Raw genomic sequence first — 12,256 nt, 5'->3', positions numbered from 1 at the left:
CCTTCTAACGAAAACATATTCATATCCACATTACACATTCTGAACACCACAATTGGGCAAAAATTTACCTCTCCAAAATTCTGTTATGGTCTTGAAAATAAAAATGAATCTAAGAACACTTTAATCCTTTCGTCCCGAACGGTGCACATGTGTACGCCATATTTAACATATTAACTAAGAAAAAAGTGTACCACTACGGTATTTTAAGTACCACAACATCACTCCAATGTATAACATCATGCGGATTTCAGTAAAAATAAGGTTATGTTTGTTAATAAACCAGTGAGGGCCCGTATTATATATTTTACAGTAAATTTGTGAAAGAATAACCTTGATTTTATACATAATTTTATTCTGTAGTACTTATAATACGTTTAGAAAAGAAAGAGAATATTAGGTATTAATGTGTTACTTAGAGTTTGGAAATTATTTACCTTTTTGTTAGTTGGTATATATATGTACCGACCGGTATTATTACCGGTACATATGTGTACCATTAGGTTTGCAATTAAGATTTGTATTTTAGCTCTAAAATGGCTCTCCCATTGATGCAAAAACAGCTAGATGCGATATTGATGCAAAAACATTGATGCAAACATTGACACAACATTGCAAACATTGATGATTGATGATTGATGAACATTGGTGAAACAATTGATGTAACACTGCAAACATTGATGCATTCATGCAAACATTGCAAACATTGATGCAATTTTTTTTTTTAAATTAGTAGAAGTAAAGTTGAAACAATGACTAAGAAACTAGAATTCTCGGAGGATTTCGTGGCTCAACAGACGATTTGTGCTAGGTAATTTATTAATTCTTCATATTTGATTTAAGATTCGTGATTCTTAATGCTAATTTGATACTTAATTTAACTAATATATCATCATATTTTTTCAAACTTTTATTGCATGATGATATATGTAGAATATTTATCATTAAAATTATAATTTGGCCGACTATATTAAGGGTTAGTAAAGAAACTTTACCAAAAGAATCGTTGCTGCTGAAGTAACTTTCCTTTGCCTCCCTGAATAAACAAAGTTTTTTAAGTCTACGGAAGATTGAGGTTTATTAATAAATAACGCCTTTACTTCAAAGTACGTATTTTCTTGGCCATTCCCTTATTTTTGTAAAACTTATCTCTAAGACATTATTTTAAAATTCTGCACAGCAAAATGCTTTCATATCCTTCATACATAATAATAAAATAAGCTATCATTGTTTATAAAACTCATCGGTAGTCATGTCTACTCTGTGAATGAGATTTATATATTTTTATATCTAATTACGGTTTTCCTAAATGTGATTTATTTTTATTTCAGGATCTGCCAGATTTATTATTCAAGACAGCGTGCAACTTTTGCATTTACTATTTTCCCTACTTTGCTGCTATTTAAATAACCTGCAGTGCAATCTAGCATAAACTCCATGAAATAGTTTGCTATCATTAGCACTTAATGTGCAGATTACAAGTCTTATTTTACATAAGCGGTATATCGTACCTTGAAAGCAAATGCAAATTAGATTGTTTCTTATCGTCAGCCATCCTTTACGGTGATTTACACAACTTCTGCGATGACGTAATCTCATTATTACACTATTGACATAAAATATCCAGTTTGTCAATATATGAAGTTATTTTAAAAACTAAAATTAAAAATAATTTATAAAATGGAAGTTCCCTAACCATATCCTAAAGCAAACTTTTTCATTTTCTCAGAGTGAGAATCATGAAACGCAATTGCATATATTTAAACTTTTCCGAACGCAGGAGTTACATCATTAATACATTGCGCGTACGGCAAAATATCGTCTCAAAAAATTTAATTTTTATGAAAAAAAATTGCGTTAGGTATTATTTGGATTAATAACGTATATATGACCTAAATATTGCTGCACTTAAAAGAGAAAAACGTGAAATAAATGTTAATTGAAAGGATTTTTATTATTGCTTAATAAGTGCACAATACAATTTTTTAAGCAGCTTGTTACATTAAGTGATGTAACTCTTTAAAAGTTTCGGGATAAGGAACGCAGAGTTTTTCAGTTCCTTCCACAAAATATCTTTTTTTTTTCGTTTATTTCAATCTCCGTTGTAAAATCAGGCAGGTTATGTTAACTCCTTCAAACTGAAATGCACATAATTTCTTCATTATCATTGCTTTCACTAGCAGCGGATGTGATAAGATCAACCAATTCTTCATTTGTCATTTCTCTATTAATTTTTAATTTCTTCTTCTTCCATATCTGAAATTATTTAGCCGTCAATTGCTTTTGTAATATGTGAGATTGATTTGTCTTCATTTTCATTTGATGGACATCCTTTAGAATTGTTGATGGTTTCTGGTCAGGACTGATGAATTGTGCATGAACGAAATTCTAACGTTGGATAAATCAGATGAGAACAATAAAGACACTGCGTTAAAGCAAAATTGCGTTCTGCAAAACCGCGCAAAGGAAGTGTTTATTATAGTCTGAAATTTTTTGAGCGATAGACACGTTATTATAGGTTTAGATAGCTATTTTTTTATGTATATAATATTGCGGATTGCTCTGGTTATCGAAAATTATATTTCAGTTTTCATATTTTGGAGAAGTATCTCAAAGTAATCGAAAACTTTTTAATTTAGAATTTTGGTCAATTTCTTGAAATGCACTACCTAATGTTTTTAAAAACACTCTAAGTACATAATAATACAAAATCATTGTTGTAATTATTTATAGAAATTATTTCATTCAAACGGGGGTAGGCTAGCAAAATACAGCCTGAGAATTTCTTCTGATCAAAACAGGTCACAAATTATGCTTGAACAAATCTGCCATAGATGCAGTATTTCGTAATCCATGATTCATGAGAAAAAAACTAATATAACGTGCTGTTACGTAGGAAAATTTATTCACAAACATGAACGAATAAAGTTTAACTGGCAGAACTGAGCCAATCATTTAGTAGCTTGAACACAACTAGAATAATTTCGTCGGTAAACGTAGTTAAAATACATATTAAATCAATTTGAAATAAAACTGCTGAAGGTTAAAGCCAAAATAATCGATAAAAGAGTTGTCTTCACCAGCGGCTCTTTTTTCTTCATTATTAAGCATTTGACTATGGTAAGATAGCAATTCAAGTTTTATTTGAAAATAAAATAATTGTTTTAATTTTAGTTGTTGAATATGTATTTTGAAACATTTATGTTTATTTTATCATGATTTAACATTACTATTTTTTCTTACTATATCAATATGTATGAAACCATCCTGAGAAAAACAAAGCATTTATATCTCGCAATGTGGTTATGCACCTCACAGTTTATATTTAATCTGAGGTTGCTAAAACGTTTTTTAAATAGAAATGATAATTTATTGTTTGCAAATTAGATATTCCACAGCTGTTTTATCAGTTTTGTTGTAACGCTAGGAAACGTATTGTTCTGTCCTAATAAACTTGATTTAAATGCTACTGTGTGAAACTCTGTTAAACGTCCATTAAATCATACCTTGAAAACATACGTCCATTAAACATACGTCCAATGAAACATAACGCCCGTTAAACAGACTCTATATCGGATGAAACACATTCATTCGCTCGTCCTTAACTATATCATCCAGGTGTACGAACTGGTATCTCGTTAAGCACGCCGGAATCTCTCGTATTCTTCATATACAGCTTTTTAAACCTGGCTGAATTTTATAACCATCTGTAGGTTTTTATCTGAGTCTTTGGAGATATCTCCGAGAAAAATATGAAATGATGGGGAAAATGCAACACGATATATATGCAGAAGTGCTGCTGAGCTGGTGATACGGTGGAGGACAGAAAATAATGATATGTATTTGGAAGTATAAATATTACGACGCATTATAGACACTAGTAGGTTTACGCAAAAATCTGAATTTAATGAAACCCATACAAATGACTAAAAAGGTTCGGTCTAATCCTTTGCTGCATAACTTTCTTGATTTTTTAATATTAAATGTAGAAATTTTCTCTCAAGTAGTAATTTGATAAAGAGAGCTTAACAGACTTTTTTTATTTATAATGTTTGTATTTTTTAAATAATAAAGAGTAATCATATTGTTCAGTTTTGCTTGACCTTTACTTAAATTTTCATTTTGGTAGTAGTGGCTTTCTCAGTTATTAATTAATGATGTTTGACAGAAATAAATCTGCGTTGTTTTCTTATTCGTTAAAAAAGGCTACTTCTATCAAGTGATTAATTGCTAATACTTAATTGATATACTGTTGACTTCTGAATGTCTGTATTTATTTAATTTTTGTCAATTTAATGCTAATATAAATGCATTTCCTGCACCTGTCTAAAACATAAATCTCTTGTCTCTGATTAATCTGATAAGTTTACTGCAATAGACTTATAATGCAAACTGAATAAGAAAGATTTTTAATATTTTTAAATGTAAAATCGGTAAGCAACTGTGTCTTTCTTGCCAAGTTTTGGCATTCTGTTCACACGTGGATAATCATTCAAGAAACATTTTCTGCTTTAGGTTTCATAACTTGTAGTCGTGTGTTTCTTGGTGAGAGGATCCAGAGACGATAAATGTGTTTGTCGAATTTGTTTTGCTGTTTATGGAAGTCGAAACAGCTTCTTTAAACCACTTTGATATGCGGGGTCGTGAATCTAGTCTGCGAAAACCTTTGTGGACTTCCGTGATTTTCAACTGTGATTTTCCTCTGGCATAGTTTAAAGGATCGTTTACAATGTGGTTTACGTGAGCTAATGGAGTCGCCTGCATGCATGTATCGACCAGCTCCGTTAGCGTCGTTTTAAGTGTTGTTCATATTATTCAATTGAAAAGAAAAATGGTTTTCTCGGTAACATGGAACAGTGTCCGCCATGACAGACATCTCCGTTGGCTGAGATAAACCCTGAACAGCCTAAACGAAATATTTCTGTTAAATATGAGAAATATTTAAATCCTGACATATTACGAATATCTGGTGGTAAACTTCGTAATTTATTATAAAGAAGATCTTAATGTTTGTCATTTCTAACAGGCAAAGAAAACTGTTGAGATTTGCTCATGTAGGTCAGTTGAAGCAAACATTTAGCTCTTCAGTTTTATTGCAATCAATATTTATTGTAATATGAATATGAATCAATATTTTTCGTATCAAATATTTAGTGTTTTTAATGAGTATAAACCTTTACTAAATATAAAAATAGACATATGGGCACAGTATTAAGTTAAATTTTGTACCCTATACATGAATATATTTTTTTTAATTTTTCAAACATTTAATTACAACATAAATATTTGGGTCATTTAAAACATTTTGTCATGGAAAGTATATGTCTACTGAGTACGATTGGGAAAATAAAGGCCGTATAAGGATCTTTGTGGCCACGGAACATACATACGTTTATTTACAAATACAAGGAAAGCGTGATAACATTGACGAGTGCTCTAAACTATGAGTTAATGAAATATCAGAAAGATACGAGGCTTTGCATTTGTGCATATCTTCTACGATATATCAGATACTATATTTATATCGCACTAATTGTAGTGTTCATGAAAGGTATTTTGTGTGTAAAATATTATCTCTCAAGTAAGTTCGAATATGAAAGTAAGTATACCTTCTTTCACTACATAAAATTTAATTTTATAACTAAAAGCTTGAAGTTGTTAGGAGATAAGTAATAAAATTCATAACTGTAGACTTTTTTCCTGTTATAACCTTTATCTTCACTTAATATGTCTCTTTTTAAGTAATTTTCAGTATTATTTAGAAGTTAGAAAGTTGTGTTTGTTTTTTCTTATTTACGTATAGGACTACACCCGTTTCAAATATAGTTCTTCAGGATCTATTCGAAAAGAAAAATGCAGAAATGTAAATTCTTGCTCAGGATTACTCAGTAACCTATAAATCATTATTCATCTTTTACAAAATATTCCTCTTAACTTACTCTTAGCTGAGTAACATTTTCATCAATCTCCGAAAATATTTATGGTCTGATATTTTAGAATAGAAGCACCATTTAAATATTTCTGACATACTTTATCATTCTGATCAACACTTTGAAAAGATGAATTCGATTAAGAAAATTTTCTGCTGCGAATTGTGCTTTGTAAAATTACACTTGATGTTTTGATCGATTTAGGAAATTTTGACAAGAAGTAATCATTTTTAATTTTAATAAATTAAAATGGAATACTTTTAATTTTAATCAAAACTTTTATACGCTAATCAAAACTTAAATGTTTCATAAAAACAGCCAGAATTGACGTGGAGTTGAACAGACCAAAAAATAGTTGTCTTCAATCAGATGATATGATCATTTCAACACTAAAAAGCATCAGAAAATATGCATAGAAAAACATCAAATAGAAATATTCGTTATAATTTTACATGCATGTTTGAAGTATCACAGAATATATGACGATTGTCTACTTGAAAAAGATTGCTTAAAAAAAGAATCTTGCATAAATAACTTCATATGGAAAAATGTCAAGCATTTTCTTCACATATGCAAAGGCTCCATACGCATCCATCAGTTGAGTCACAGTTATCCGAGTCCAGGATGATTATCAGAGTACTATTGCTTTTTAATATTTCAGCAGGTATGCTATAGAGACTAATTAGATCTTTCACAGAGTCGGGAAAATTCAAGAGGAAACCTGACAATTTGCTGGGCAGAATACTGTGTAAAGTTTTTCGAAGGCTATTTGTTGTTTACTACATGGCACACGGGAAGCGAAAACAACGTTGTTCTGAATAAAACGACTTCACCAATGGCAGAGTGGTTAAGAATGCCCAATTTTAGTAGTTCATGATGGTTTCGAATCCAGGGGAACGGATTGGGTGCATGGATGTTTTTGGTGTTTTTCCCTATACGTAACGTGAATAAGATCCAGTTTCATTTCGATAGTCTTTAACGAAAATATCACCCCAGACAGAGCACTCGTGTGCTTTATTGCTTTCATATAGCATAATCTAACTTTAGCCACTCTCTTTGTACAAGCGTTTAGAACACTCTTCTGATAAGTTTTTAAATTTCGATGTGACCACATTACTGGGGAAGTACTATTGGATTAATCAATGATAGTTATAAAAGGATAGATAATCCAGTACGATATTGCAGGGATTCGAACCACGAATATTCCATTTTCGAGCTAATTTACGCATATACTAGAAGAAATCATAAGGGAAATTCAATAATTTTTTTTATATTTTTACGCACTTATAAGTTAACCGGGAAGAAATGCGAAACTCTAATAAGATATCCAGGTAGTGGTGAGGTATCTACCATCAGGTTTTTAATTCGAACGCCACTGTTGGAATCCTTCCTTTTTCTTTTCCCACGCGAGAGGTGAAACATGAAAAAATACCTGAGCGCTCACCTTGAATTGCATAACTACGGATCGTGCACTCGTCATAAAACTGTGCCTTATCAAATATGTCAGAATAGAAATTAGAGAGAAAATCCTGTAGCCAAGTAGATTTACTAACTATTTATAGCAACGTACACTTAACAAGAGTTGCTATAATTCCGTAAAACCTTAATAAGTTTGATCAGAGAAATAAATTAAGCTTTCTGTAATAATGAACCTATTTTCGTGATATCTTTAAAGTTGCAAGCTATAAAAAGCTAAAAATATTAAAGTGATTTTATCCAAAAAAGTAATTCATCTTTAATTTCAAAGCCTATCGTTATTCTAATAATATTCTACGTCATACAGCTTCATGTTACTAAATTCTCTGCTTTTTTAAAATCGAAAAAATTTTAACTCCCTTTCTAATCATGTTTGATCACGGAAGTCATGGTTTCATTTACGGTAACATAGAGACAGTAGTCTTAAGGGAAGAAACAGTCAAACGGGAAGATGTATAATCAAAATGAATGATGATGGAGATTTACTGTAGAATATTGTGCAAAGCTCCTCAGAGGCTATTTGTCTTCTTCCGTGTAGTACATGGTAAAAGGGCTCTTGCGTTGCACGAATCCTTTGAAATTAATCAACTCCGTTTCCTTGCACCAGAAAATGATGTATTGTCTTGACAAGTTATTCAAGGTTTCGACATCAGCCTATTAGTTAGACCTGTAACATTAACTGGGAAATTATTAAAGAAAAATTTGACCATTTTCCTGAAATGATAGTATGTTATAATACAGAGCTTAAGTATATGCTGCATATTCATTAGAATTATAACATAAATGTAATACAAAATTATTAAAACTTATAGATAATTTCATATAAAAATTTCTTTATACACATTTTAAGGAAAATTAATTTTCATAAGTAATTTTTGGTACATAAATCATTTGCTAAATGTACAGCGCTATTTCAGAAAAATTTAAATCGTTAAAAGTAAATTAGTTACAACACATAGCACTTAAACAGAATGCAAAACATTTTGACAATTCATCGAAACATTATAATGAGCATTAACTATTCCGTTAACTTTCAAAATTTATGTTCTAAATCATCCATCCCCTATTTTTAAACAGGTAGACAAATTTTTGTGGAAAATCTCTAAATCCTCTCACTTTAGAATCTAAATCCTCTCTCTTGATGAAATAAAATAAATATTAAATATGATGATATTAAGTAAATATTGATCGCGTTATCGGTAATATTTATTCATTAATTTACCTCAATGAAATATTTGTAAAACTTTAATATATCCCTAGTTTAAGAAAGTATTTTAACAAAATGTATTTAATTGACTGTCTTTACACTGTCTTACTAAAAAAATATGTAAAAATGGGTTTCATTTTGTAATTAAAAAGACTTGCTAAGTTCCGTTATGACTCTTAAAAATATTATGTTTTATTTAAAGCAGCATGCTACTTCCATTTCTCTTAAAGCACTAATTAAGTCAGCAGCGCTGGTAAAAAAAAAAAAAAAAAAAAAAAAAAAAAAACTGACACCCAACGAGGCGTTTTTTCGTTTACACACGCATACACGTTTCGAAAACATTTGGGCTAATGTTACTTTGGGCTAAAAATATTTAAAAACAGCATATCTTTAGAATTTCTAAGTAACAGGGTCGCGCACTGGAGAGAATGTTGTCGATGCTCGCTTTAAAATCTTGAGTTCGTTACCAGCGGCCGAGTGGTAAAGTCGCTGAACACTGGTAGTTCGGTCCGAGGTTCGAATCCCGCGAACGGGCTGGCTGCATGGGTGTTTTCGTGGTTTTCCCCATGTATAACGTGTATACGAGCCAGTTTCCCTTAGAGAAACTTCCTCCACGAAATTTGTTCCTCCACGAAAGGCATCCCTCCTCTTAGGCAGATAGCCCTAGTGTGCTTTGCCATAATTAAATACACCATCACCTTGAGTTCGTTAATTCAAAATTCGTTAACGTTTTACAGGATATGAAGTAGACAAACAAATCTGAAAATTTAAATTCGGTCTTCCAGGTGACCATATTCGGATGAATAACTATGTTATTCAAAATTTGATGGTTGTAGGTACCGTTGATTTTGACAGTGCGAGAAACGTACACACAGTCATACAGATTCGTCATTATTTAACTTCTTTAATATAATAGAGGACGATAATATTTGATGGTAAAAATTTGAAAAGTGAAGTGCACATTTATAGTAAAACGGCGCAGAATGCCCTTTCAAGACTACTGGTTTAACGCCACTGTGTGTGTGTGTGGAGATAATATAATTATCACGGATTTTACTTTGGTGCATGAAATGAGCTCCTTTCTTGCAGCTATGAAATTTCACGGAAGTCGATGACCTCATTAAATCAAATATATTAACTTGCATTTACATTTTTAAATTATTGTCATAGTGTCGTGTTTTAAATTTTATATTCTTTTCGTGTATGAAAACCCTTTTTAAATGAAAAATATCCATAGCCACATCATCAGTAATCATAAAAATTAATTTAAAAAATACTGATTTTTATTTTCAATTTGAACGAATCTGAGGAGAATTATATTATTTAGTTGCTTAAATTTAAGATATTAGAATTCCATCAAAATAAATGTATCCATGCAATCAATATTTACAGGTGATATCAAAATTTTTGTTCATGTACGTGAACAATTTATTTCATATCTTTTAAAAGTTATGTGTGGGAAATTAATTCAAATTCATCGCTCATACTTAAAATTTCAGTATTTGAATATTAATGGTAACATAATCAAACTTTATGTTGCTATACAAATAGCATCAGAAACTCGTTTAAATATATATACTTTTTCTCTGAATAAATCTCAACTTTATGAGGTGCGTAAGCGTTGAAAAAATTCACTCATACTAAATCTGTCTTCATTCATTATACTAACTACATTCATAGCTGATTAATGTTATGAAGAACCATTTCAAAAAACACTTTTCGAACGAAAATTTAAGTAAACATAACTCCGCAACCTTTACTTATAAAAAATAATTATTAACCGTTACAGAACTTATTTTTCTCAGGAAAAATAATTCAAAATATCTGAGCGATTCATTTTTTGAATACTCTAACAATTCTTAAACTAAACGAAAAATTAAATCCTTAATCCAAAACTGATGTCCATATTAATATGTTAATGTTTGTGGATAACAAATCAGAAAATTTAATCGCTTTGAAGTTTGTACATTGAATGGAAGTGAATATACAAATTATCTTGACGACCCAAACATACTGCCTGCAAAAATGTCTTTTGAATCGTACGCATACTGAGTGTTGAAACTGACCATGAGATCATTTTAATGCTTGCAAAAATTTTACCCAAATTCAAATGCTTTATAGTTTTAAAATTGAAATAATTGATTTTGCAAAGTACAACTCTTTCACTCTCATACGCTCTTTATCAATGCAACTCTTTCAAACAGACAAGTCAACAATTTTAAAACTTGTACATGCATGCATCCACTTATATAGTTTATTACGCTAACCGTGTTATGATATAACACGATCTGCGACTTACTAATTTTAGAAGCTCAGATACTTTTTAAAAGCATTGTATTATTTATATTCAAAAAATATAATTAATTTTTTCAATATTTGTATTTGAATGATTAGAGTATTTAGAGTTAATTATATCAACCATTTTAGCCTCAATTTACGAAAATGACTTCTTTCTACTACGGAATAATTTATATTGAAAAATATAAACTTTATAACACAAATCACTAAACGATGAGGAAAATTGGAGCTAATTTTCTATTAATTATTTTTAACTACAAAACACCAAAAATCGCTTCATGCATAGAGCCATTTTAAACATAATACCTTAGGTCGCTCTAGTTTTGTAATTAATAATAAGTAATTAATGTAATATTTATGGTAATTTAAGTATTTTTCTAATCACCAATATTTGTAACTATTTTTCATCGCGAAATTTAAAATCAAGATCAAACTATTTTCTGCTATGGATAATATCAAATTCAGAAATTCTCTTACTGAAAAGGAAAAGAAAACGAATAACTCACCTCTCAGTTTCCTTTCTCTAAATTCCAAAGAAATGAAGTAGCGAAATTTCTGAAACCGTTATGTGCTTAGTTTCCGAATTGTTGCTTCGCTGAGCAGATCGGTAAAGTTGTATGACGTTCCTTGCTTCGATTCGTTCTAGCTAGACGCCTGGATTGGAGAATTTTCGCGCCCTACTCTGCCTTTATACAGGGGCGCACGCGCACGTGCGATGAATGAATCCAGAGACAGCGCAGTTCTTCTTTTTCGGTTTCTTTTCACGCCTCTTATTTGCTTATTCTCCACTCCGAACGTTTCACCTCATGTATGAGGGAAAGAATTGGTGCTGAGAGAGTTGAGCTGTACTTAGGAAATAAAATGAAATTTAAAGGTTCAATAGTTCTCTTGGTCTGTGAATTTAAGACCTAACATTTTTAAGAGCAGATGCTTGTAAGCACTTGAAAAATTATTTTTTATACAATCAAAAGGACTGAAAGGAAGATAAGACTAAAAGGAATAAAATTTTCTTTGGAGTAAAAATCATATTTGTTATATATTTTTGCCAGTACCTAAATCGTACATGATTTTTAAACATTCCGTTCCACCTAAAAATAATATTAGGCTTATTGGTTTTAAATTTACAAAAACCATCCCATTTCGATGATCGCAGTTTCACGAAAGCTGGAATCAAAGGAATACACAGCTAATAAATTAATATATAAATTTTTAAAGCAAGCTGCATTTTAAAATTATTTTAATACGTTAATGTCTGCGCAACCTATAACGAAGAAATGAATTAATTTTTGGCTTTTATTTAAAAGATGTGAAATTTCAAGACTAAAATTCATATATATTTTCAGGTTCA

General features: G+C 30.6%; 1 long non-coding RNA gene across 1 annotated transcript in view; it reads right to left on the bottom strand.

Moving 5' to 3' along the window:
- LOC146997617 (uncharacterized) overlaps positions 1-11,550 on the bottom strand; it is a 395,097-nt gene extending 383,547 nt beyond the window's left edge. Inside the window, exon 1 of the long non-coding RNA XR_015040720.1 lies at positions 11,415-11,550. This is a non-coding gene — a long non-coding RNA (uncharacterized LOC146997617). The remainder of the gene's footprint in view (positions 1-11,414) is intronic.
- Between the last annotated feature and the right edge of the window lie 706 nt (positions 11,551-12,256).

This window comes from Stegodyphus dumicola, chromosome 4 (genome assembly GCF_044657685.1).
Source record: "Stegodyphus dumicola isolate Sdum_Otavi_A_Nest chromosome 4, ASM4465768v1".
Taxonomy (NCBI): Eukaryota; Metazoa; Arthropoda; class Arachnida; order Araneae; family Eresidae; genus Stegodyphus; species Stegodyphus dumicola.
The sequence above is the reverse complement of the archived record's forward strand: the minus strand, read 5'-3'. Positions and strand labels throughout refer to the sequence as shown.